This window comes from Chiloscyllium plagiosum, unplaced genomic scaffold (assembly GCF_037043375.1).
Source record: "Chiloscyllium plagiosum isolate Xiang-an unplaced genomic scaffold, Cpla_swu_hap1 HiC_scaffold_18, whole genome shotgun sequence".
NCBI classification, from domain to species: Eukaryota; Metazoa; Chordata; class Chondrichthyes; order Orectolobiformes; family Hemiscylliidae; genus Chiloscyllium; species Chiloscyllium plagiosum.
In genome coordinates, this window is record NW_028270156.1 from 36689613 (window position 1) to 36700451 (window position 10839).

General features: G+C 44.1%; 1 non-coding gene across 1 annotated transcript; it reads right to left on the reverse strand.

The window, feature by feature from the left end:
- Positions 1-5091: 5091 nt before the first annotated feature.
- Positions 5092-5389, reverse strand: LOC148146933 (signal recognition particle RNA). Its single transcript, XR_015760330.1, has one exon.
- Positions 5390-10839: the final 5450 nt, after the last annotated feature.

Sequence of the window (10839 nt, forward strand, 5' to 3'; positions counted from 1 at the left end):
AACACTACTTGTGTATAAACACAACCAAGGCCCTACTTTTGATTGTGCCCTATGTGTCCTACCCTTATTTGTTGAACCCAAATGCAATACCTTGCATTTATCCAGATTGAACACCATCTGCCATTTTTGAACCCATTGACCCATTTGAACAAGATCCCTTTGTAATCTTAGGAAACCTATTTCACTGGCTACTACGCTACCACTTTTGGTGCTGTCTGCAAGCTGACTAACCATGCCTTCTATATGCTCATCCAAATCATTCATATAGATGACAAACAAAAGATTTCCCAGAACCGATCCTTGTGGAACACTCTGGTGACAGGCCTTCAATCTGAAAGCAACCCTCAACCACTAGTCTCTTTCTCCTGCCATTAAGCCAATAATGCGTCCAATTGGCAAGCTCAATCTTGTGACCTAACTTTACTAATTAGTCTATAATGTGGAACCTTGTCAAAAGTTCTACTAAAGTCTAAGTAAACAATATCTACTGTTCTGCCTTCATCAATCGTTTTGGTAACTTCTTCAAAACTGCAAGCATGTTTGTGAGAAATTATTTTTCTCACACAAAGCCACGCTGACTATCCCGAATCAATTTATGTCTCTCTAAATGTCCATAAAGTTTATGTTTTAAAATCACCTCCATCAATCTACCCACAACCAAAGTCAGACAGGCCAATAGTTCCCGGCTTTCTCCTTACAACATTTCTTAAGCAAATCTAGGAAAAAATGTCTACTCCTATCTCTCCAAACCTTTGCTATTCATATATTTACCTAGGTGTCTTTTAAACTTTGCAATTGTGCTCAACATTCAGGATTTCCTCAGGAAGTTCATTCCACATGTGAATCACCTTCTGTGTAAAAATAAATTGCCCCTCATGTCTTTTTAAAATCTCCCTCCTCTCACCTTAAAAATATATCCCCTGTTCTTGAAATTCCCCCATCCTAGGTCTCACTCATGTCCTGTACAACCTCAAGATGACAACACTCAAAGTATAGACAACCACATATGTCCCAGGCTATGCTTGTGCCTTTGTTGGTATTTGGAACATGGAAAAGATGAGAACTTCTCATTCCTGATGAAGGGCTTCTGCCTGAATGTCAATTCTCCTGCTCCTCGGATGCTGCCTGACCAGCTGTGCATTTCCAGCATCACACTCTGAACTCAGTATGTGAAACATACCTTGTTGTGTTTCTATTCCGAGACTACCAACAACTCTTTCTCTGATATATCGATGATGTCATACCTGTGCCCGATCCCTAATTATGACACTCACCAGCCAGTTGTTTGCCTTTTCACTTAAACCATCATGTTCCCATGCTAAAATTCCCATCCTGGGTGTGCTATCGTGTTGTATTAATGTTCAATGTGAACTGGAGGAACAACATCACATTTTCATGTCACATCTCCCTATGCTAGCCCTGAACATTGAGTCAACAAACTTCACAGCATGACATCTACCCCTCCAGTTGGTTTAGAAACTGACTCCTTCCTTCACCTCCATTGCTTTTTAAATAAAAAATGTATCGTGTTGTTTCACTCTCAACAGAATAGATTTTCTTTCTCTCTTTTGCACCTAGTATCTCCATGCATTTTACATTTCCACCTCACTTTTACTAACATTACCACTCTTTTTGTCTCCTGCTCTGAGCACCATTACCATTTATTCTACTTAATGTTTCTCCCCCTCTCTCAACAGCATAAAAATGTTTAAATTCCAAGACTGTTCAGTTCTGAAGAAAACATTTCAGACGCAAAATGTTAATGCTGTTTGTTTATCCATGTCATGTATGCAGCTGGACTTTGTCAGTTGAAAGTGGTGACAACAGCTCCACTGCAGTCACTGTGTAAGTCGAGCAGGCTGTTGCACTTGATTTGATGTGATTTATCGTTGTCACACATACCTAAGTGCAGTTGAAAGTTGTGTTTTGTGTACAGAATAAGCAGATCATAGGGTGATTGAACAGAGCAAGGCAGAGAAAGTTATGGCTGCAAGGAGAGGACAAAAAGAGATCGCCATTAGATTTGAAATTTGAGAGACCCATTCGACAGACGAATAACAGCGGGTAAAAATTTGTTCTGGAACCCACTGGTATGTGCGTTTAAGCTTTTGTATCTTCTGCGTGATGGAAGAGGTTGGAAGAGATTAATACCAGGATTGGAGGTGTCACTGTTGACGCTAGCTGCCATTCCGGAACTACAGTATACGTAGAGGGAGTCCATGGCTTGTGTGATTGTCTGGGCTGTTCACATAACTTTCTGTAGGTTCTTATGGCCATGGGTAGAGCAACTACTGTACCAGCCATGATGTAGCTGGGTAGAATGCTTTCTATGATGCATCTATAAGAGTTAGTGAGGGTCCTTACAGACATGCTGAATTTCATAAGCGTTCAGAGGAAGAAGAGGCATTGTTGTGCCTTCTTGATTATCACACCTCTGTGGGAGGTTCAGTGCAGGTTGCTGGTTATCATCACTCCAAGGAATTTGACGCTATCGACCCTCTCCACCTCAGCTCCATTGATGTAAGTAGGGTCATGTTGTTCTTCTTTCTTCCGGAGGTCGATGATCAAGCTCCTTAGTTTTGCCCACCACTTTGGAGGAGAGATTGTTATCTTTGCATCATAAGATCAAGCATCCTATCTTCTTTCTGTATGCTAACTCATGGTTGTCTGATATCTGTCATACAATGGCAGTGTTTTCAGTGAACTTGTAAATGGCATTCGGATGAAATTGTGCCACACAGTCCCGAGTGTACAGGGAGTGCAGTAGGAGCTTGAGTACGTATTCTTGGGAGGCGCCGGTGTTGAGGCGCATCGCAGAGGAGGTGATGTTATCTTTCTTTACTGACTGCAGTCTATGGATCAAGAGGTTGAGGTTCCTGTTGCAGATAGCAGACCCAAGACCTAGGTCTCAGAGTTTGGAGGTTAGTTTGGTTGGTATTATAATGTTGAAGGTGGAGCTGTAATCAATAAGTAGAAGCCTGACACAGGTATCTGTATTATTCAGATGTTCGTCGAATGAGTGCAGGATGAGAAAAATGGCATCTACCGTGGACCTGTTGCACTGGTAGGCAGATTGCAAGGGATTGAGGCAGGCTGGGGGTCTAGGGTTGATGTGATCCATGACTAACCTCTCAAAGGACTTTGTAACTATGGAAGTCAGAGGCATCAGGCGGTAGTCATTGAGACACATTGCATGTGCTTTCTTTGGTACCGGAATAATGGAAGCAGTTGGGGACTTCAGATTGTAACAACGAGGGGTTAAAGATGTCAGAAAGTTCTCTCGCTAGCTGGTCTGCACAGGATCTAAGTGCATGGCTGGGGACTCCATCCGGACAAGTTGCTTTCCTTGGGTTCACTCTCAAGAAGGCGATCTGACATCTGCAGCAGTGACTGGAGGAATATGAGGATCTGGGGTTGTTGGGGGCAGGTGGTATCATTCCACTGGCATTCTGTTTGAACGGATTGTAAAAAGATCAGGGAAGGCTGTGTTTTTCTCCGCTATTCTGTTCTGCTTCAATTTGCATCCTGTTATGCTGTGTAGGCCTTGTGACAGGCGATGGGTGTCCATTTGGTTAGTTTGGGTCTCTAACGTAGTCCTGTACTGCCTCTTGGCATCTGTAATAGCCTTGCAGAGGTTGTATCCAGAATTCTTATGAAAGTCTGAGTCATTCAATTTGAATGCCACCTGCCCGGTCTTCAGTAGGCAATGGATATCCCAGTTCATACAAGGTTTCTGGTTGATGAACGCACTGATTTTCTTCTTTGACACACAACCATCTATACAAGTGCCAATCACGTCTGTGACCGTGACAGCATACTTGGCTAGGATGACTGCTGAACTCTGAAATATGGTTCAGCCCAACGATTCCAAGCAGTGCCACAGAAGCCCTTCCGCAGCTTCAGACCAGCACTGTCCTACTTTCTGTGCTAGGTCCTCAAGTTTCAGATTCTGCTTATAAACTGGGAGCAGGAACACAGTGCTGTGATCTGATTTTCAAAAGTGTATTTGTGGTATGGAGTGGTAGGCATTGTTGGTGGTTCAGTAGCAATGGTTCAACATCTGTTGCGGAAGCTTCTATGTTACATGCTCTTGTGACTGTAAGGGAAGGCAGTCGCATGATTTTGTGTGATAGAACCCTTGAACAAATTACACCTCTGCTACTATATTGCTCCATTCCAGCAATGGCCAAGATATGTTTTCAATATTAGAGTGGGAAGCAGAAGACTGAATACCGGTGGCATTCAAGTGGCGTGCGAGAATCGCAGCAGAGAGGAACAGAGAACTTTCTTCTAACCGATCTGCCACTTGGACCACCGCCAGTTGTAAAGTGAGGCCAGTAAGGCCCCCGTTCTTGGAAATAACGTGCATCTCGGCTGCTATTATTTCTCGCTGTCTTGTCTAAGACCTCATACGCGGAAGTGAGGAGATGGAAAAATGGGCTGTTGGTCAACTTGATTGTGGCATCATGGAAATGCCAGTCTTGCTGCCTCTTTCTTTCTCTCTGGTAGCTACAGCATGAGAGAAGTTAGAATGAGAGTTCAAGTGTTGCACAGTTTTGCAGGAGAATCATTTGCCGAAGTGAATGAATGAATGGATGACGGAGAGGGGAAAGAGCCGGGAGGCAGCTTGAACGCTTGGTGGTTGCAATGGAAGTTTCGGCAATGTGAGCAATGGAGAATTCGGGCAGGAAAATGAAGAGAGTTTTGCGCTCTCTGCTGGCCGTGGCTGGTAGGATTGTGTAAAGTGGAGATTTTCTCAGAACAGTAGGTGCTGTGAACAGCAGGGAGCAGTAAAAGAGAAGTGAATATTGAGGAGAGGTAGAAAAGGGCAGTGTGGGAAGTGTGAGGTAATGACTGAGAGAGTGTGTTTGGGTGAGTGTGGAGGACTTGTAGAGAGATTCGGTTGTTGTAAAATGTGTGGATTTGTTGTTGACTTTGTAAAGATTGGTTATCGTGAGAGTGAATAAACGTGGCGGGCGTAGGGGGTGGAGGGAGTGAGTGGGGGGGGGAAGGAAGGAAGCAGGATTGAGACATCGAGATTGTTTGCACTGATGGCAAAAGATGGGAATGCCGCAAGGTAAAGAATGGTGTAAAAGACTGCGTCTCACTGTATTGGTCAGGCTGCACTGCTGCATCCATTCACAGGTGCTATCCCACTACTGAGCAGTGCGGGGGCTTTGACCTGCTCCGTTTCCGACCTGGGCCGGTTCACCCCTCTGCAGCACACCTGGTACACCCGAGTTCCCCGAGGAGCACCATGTGGACACTGCCCTGAGTGTGGGCACCCGATCGACACAGACCACAACAGCCCAGAACTCCCAACCTCAAATCATCCGGCAGCCTCAGCCTCCCAGCAGCGGGATTACAGGCGCGCGCCACAGCCCCCGGCGATCGCGTGACGCTTCCCTCAGTTGCCTTCAGTTCAAACGGCAGCAACAGCTCCACTGCAGACATTGCTGCAAAGACAACAGGCGGACGCAGTTTCACAGAGAGTCATCGAGTCATGCAGTACGGAAACAAACCCTTCAGCCCAATCACTCTGTGCCGAACATAATCTCAAACTAAACTCGCCGTAGCTCACTGCTACTGGTCCAGATCCAAACTTTCCCTTTTCATGTACTTACCCAAATATCTTTTAAACATTGTAACGGTGCCCACATCCATCAGTTCCTCAGGAACTTCATTCCACTGGCTAACCCCCACCCTCTATGGAAAAAAAGATGCCCCTCATGTCTTTTTTAACTCTCGCACTTCTGCCCTTAAAATGTGCCCCCTCTCCTGAAATCCCCCATCCGAGGAAAAAGACAACTACTCTTCATCCTATCTATACCCTTCATTATTTTATTTTATAAACGTCCATAAGGTTTCCACTTGACCTGCTACTCTCCAGTGTAAAAGGTTCCAGCCTATCGCTTCACTTCACTTCAGCTCTGATGTAGATTCATCGAGATTCATAACACGAGCTTGCTTTCTCTCCATCGACCATTGTGATCTCCAACACTTTTTGTTTCCTGTTACAGATTCCAGCATCTGCAGTAATTTGTTCCTACCCAGTCTATCCAGCCTTTCTTTACAGCTCAAACTTTCCATACCTGGCAAAATCCAGTAAACCTCTTCTGAATTCCTCCAGCTTAAAAATATCCTTCCTATTACTTGGCAAACAGAACTGAACACTATATTCCAGAAGATGTCTCACCAATGTCCTGCCCAAACACAACATGACTTTTCAACGCCTATACTCAAAGGATTGAGCAATGAAGGCACAGCGTGCAAAATGTCTCTTGAACCACCCTGTCTATATGTGATGGAAACTTCAAGGAATGGTGTACCTGTACCCATTGGCCTCTCTGTTCTACCAACACTACTTGTGTATAAACACAACCAAGGCCCTACTTTTGATTGTGCCCTATGTGTCCTACCCTTATTTGTTGAACCCAAATGCAATACCTTGCATTTATCCAGATTGAACACCATCTGCCATTTTTGAACCCATTGACCCATTTGAACAAGATCCCTTTGTAATCTTAGGAAACCTATTTCACTGGCTACTACGCTACCACTTTTGGTGCTGTCTGCAAGCTGACTAACCATGCCTTCTATATGCTCATCCAAATCATTCATATAGATGACAAACAAAAGATTTCCCAGAACCGATCCTTGTGGAACACTCTGGTGACAGGCCTTCAATCTGAAAGCAACCCTCAACCACTAGTCTCTTTCTCCTGCCATTAAGCCAATAATGCGTCCAATTGGCAAGCTCAATCTTGTGACCTAACTTTACTAATTAGTCTATAATGTGGAACCTTGTCAAAAGTTCTACTAAAGTCTAAGTAAACAATATCTACTGTTCTGCCTTCATCAATCGTTTTGGTAACTTCTTCAAAACTGCAAGCATGTTTGTGAGAAATTATTTTTCTCACACAAAGCCACGCTGACTATCCCGAATCAATTTATGTCTCTCTAAATGTCCATAAAGTTTATGTTTTAAAATCACCTCCATCAATCTACCCACAACCAAAGTCAGACAGGCCAATAGTTCCCGGCTTTCTCCTTACAACATTTCTTAAGCAAATCTAGGAAAAAATGTCTACTCCTATCTCTCCAAACCTTTGCTATTCATATATTTACCTAGGTGTCTTTTAAACTTTGCAATTGTGCTCAACATTCAGGATTTCCTCAGGAAGTTCATTCCACATGTGAATCACCTTCTGTGTAAAAATAAATTGCCCCTCATGTCTTTTTAAAATCTCCCTCCTCTCACCTTAAAAATATATCCCCTGTTCTTGAAATTCCCCCATCCTAGGTCTCACTCATGTCCTGTACAACCTCAAGATGACAACACTCAAAGTATAGACAACCACATATGTCCCAGGCTATGCTTGTGCCTTTGTTGGTATTTGGAACATGGAAAAGATGAGAACTTCTCATTCCTGATGAAGGGCTTCTGCCTGAATGTCAATTCTCCTGCTCCTCGGATGCTGCCTGACCAGCTGTGCATTTCCAGCATCACACTCTGAACTCAGTATGTGAAACATACCTTGTTGTGTTTCTATTCCGAGACTACCAACAACTCTTTCTCTGATATATCGATGATGTCATACCTGTGCCCGATCCCTAATTATGACACTCACCAGCCAGTTGTTTGCCTTTTCACTTAAACCATCATGTTCCCATGCTAAAATTCCCATCCTGGGTGTGCTATCGTGTTGTATTAATGTTCAATGTGAACTGGAGGAACAACATCACATTTTCATGTCACATCTCCCTATGCTAGCCCTGAACATTGAGTCAACAAACTTCACAGCATGACATCTACCCCTCCAGTTGGTTTAGAAACTGACTCCTTCCTTCACCTCCATTGCTTTTTAAATAAAAAATGTATCGTGTTGTTTCACTCTCAACAGAATAGATTTTCTTTCTCTCTTTTGCACCTAGTATCTCCATGCATTTTACATTTCCACCTCACTTTTACTAACATTACCACTCTTTTTGTCTCCTGCTCTGAGCACCATTACCATTTATTCTACTTAATGTTTCTCCCCCTCTCTCAACAGCATAAAAATGTTTAAATTCCAAGACTGTTCAGTTCTGAAGAAAACATTTCAGACGCAAAATGTTAATGCTGTTTGTTTATCCATGTCATGTATGCAGCTGGACTTTGTCAGTTGAAAGTGGTGACAACAGCTCCACTGCAGTCACTGTGTAAGTCGAGCAGGCTGTTGCACTTGATTTGATGTGATTTATCGTTGTCACACATACCTAAGTGCAGTTGAAAGTTGTGTTTTGTGTACAGAATAAGCAGATCATAGGGTGATTGAACAGAGCAAGGCAGAGAAAGTTATGGCTGCAAGGAGAGGACAAAAAGAGATCGCCATTAGATTTGAAATTTGAGAGACCCATTCGACAGACGAATAACAGCGGGTAAAAATTTGTTCTGGAACCCACTGGTATGTGCGTTTAAGCTTTTGTATCTTCTGCGTGATGGAAGAGGTTGGAAGAGATTAATACCAGGATTGGAGGTGTCACTGTTGACGCTAGCTGCCATTCCGGAACTACAGTATACGTAGAGGGAGTCCATGGCTTGTGTGATTGTCTGGGCTGTTCACATAACTTTCTGTAGGTTCTTATGGCCATGGGTAGAGCAACTACTGTACCAGCCATGATGTAGCTGGGTAGAATGCTTTCTATGATGCATCTATAAGAGTTAGTGAGGGTCCTTACAGACATGCTGAATTTCATAAGCGTTCAGAGGAAGAAGAGGCATTGTTGTGCCTTCTTGATTATCACACCTCTGTGGGAGGTTCAGTGCAGGTTGCTGGTTATCATCACTCCAAGGAATTTGACGCTATCGACCCTCTCCACCTCAGCTCCATTGATGTAAGTAGGGTCATGTTGTTCTTCTTTCTTCCGGAGGTCGATGATCAAGCTCCTTAGTTTTGCCCACCACTTTGGAGGAGAGATTGTTATCTTTGCATCATAAGATCAAGCATCCTATCTTCTTTCTGTGTGCTAACTCATGGTTGTCTGATATCTGTCATACAATGGCAGTGTTTTCAGTGAACTTGTAAATGGCATTCGGATGAAATTGTGCCACACAGTCCCGAGTGTACAGGGAGTGCAGTAGGAGCTTGAGTACGTATTCTTGGGAGGCGCCGGTGTTGAGGCGCATCGCAGAGGAGGTGATGTTATCTTTCTTTACTGACTGCAGTCTATGGATCAAGAGGTTGAGGTTCCTGTTGCAGATAGCAGACCCAAGACCTAGGTCTCAGAGTTTGGAGGTTAGTTTGGTTGGTATTATAATGTTGAAGGTGGAGCTGTAATCAATAAGTAGAAGCCTGACACAGGTATCTGTATTATTCAGATGTTCGTCGAATGAGTGCAGGATGAGAAAAATGGCATCTACCGTGGACCTGTTGCACTGGTAGGCAGATTGCAAGGGATTGAGGCAGGCTGGGGGTCTAGGGTTGATGTGATCCATGACTAACCTCTCAAAGGACTTTGTAACTATGGAAGTCAGAGGCATCAGGCGGTAGTCATTGAGACACATTGCATGTGCTTTCTTTGGTACCGGAATAATGGAAGCAGTTGGGGACTTCAGATTGTAACAACGAGGGGTTAAAGATGTCAGAAAGTTCTCTCGCTAGCTGGTCTGCACAGGATCTAAGTGCATGGCTGGGGACTCCATCCGGACAAGTTGCTTTCCTTGGGTTCACTCTCAAGAAGGCGATCTGACATCTGCAGCAGTGACTGGAGGAATATGAGGATCTGGGGTTGTTGGGGGCAGGTGGTATCATTCCACTGGCATTCTGTTTGAACGGATTGTAAAAAGATCAGGGAAGGCTGTGTTTTTCTCCGCTATTCTGTTCTGCTTCAATTTGCATCCTGTTATGCTGTGTAGGCCTTGTGACAGGCGATGGGTGTCCATTTGGTTAGTTTGGGTCTCTAACGTAGTCCTGTACTGCCTCTTGGCATCTGTAATAGCCTTGCAGAGGTTGTATCCAGAATTCTTATGAAAGTCTGAGTCATTCAATTTGAATGCCACCTGCCCGGTCTTCAGTAGGCAATGGATATCCCAGTTCATACAAGGTTTCTGGTTGATGAACGCACTGATTTTCTTCTTTGACACACAACCATCTATACAAGTGCCAATCACGTCTGTGACCGTGACAGCATACTTGGCTAGGATGACTGCTGAACTCTGAAATATGGTTCAGCCCAACGATTCCAAGCAGTGCCACAGAAGCCCTTCCGCAGCTTCAGACCAGCACTGTCCTACTTTCTGTGCTAGGTCCTCAAGTTTCAGATTCTGCTTATAAACTGGGAGCAGGAACACAGTGCTGTGATCTGATTTTCAAAAGTGTATTTGTGGTATGGAGTGGTAGGCATTGTTGGTGGTTCAGTAGCAATGGTTCAACATCTGTTGCGGAAGCTTCTATGTTACATGCTCTTGTGACTGTAAGGGAAGGCAGTCGCATGATTTTGTGTGATAGAACCCTTGAACAAATTACACCTCTGCTACTATATTGCTCCATTCCAGCAATGGCCAAGATATGTTTTCAATATTAGAGTGGGAAGCAGAAGACTGAATACCGGTGGCATTCAAGTGGCGTGCGAGAATCGCAGCAGAGAGGAACAGAGAACTTTCTTCTAACCGATCTGCCACTTGGACCACCGCCAGTTGTAAAGTGAGGCCAGTAAGGCCCCCGTTCTTGGAAATAACGTGCATCTCGGCTGCTATTATTTCTCGCTGTCTTGTCTAAGACCTCATACGCGGAAGTGAGGAGATGGAAAAATGGGCTGTTGGTCAACTTGATTGTGGCATCATGGAAATGCCAGTCT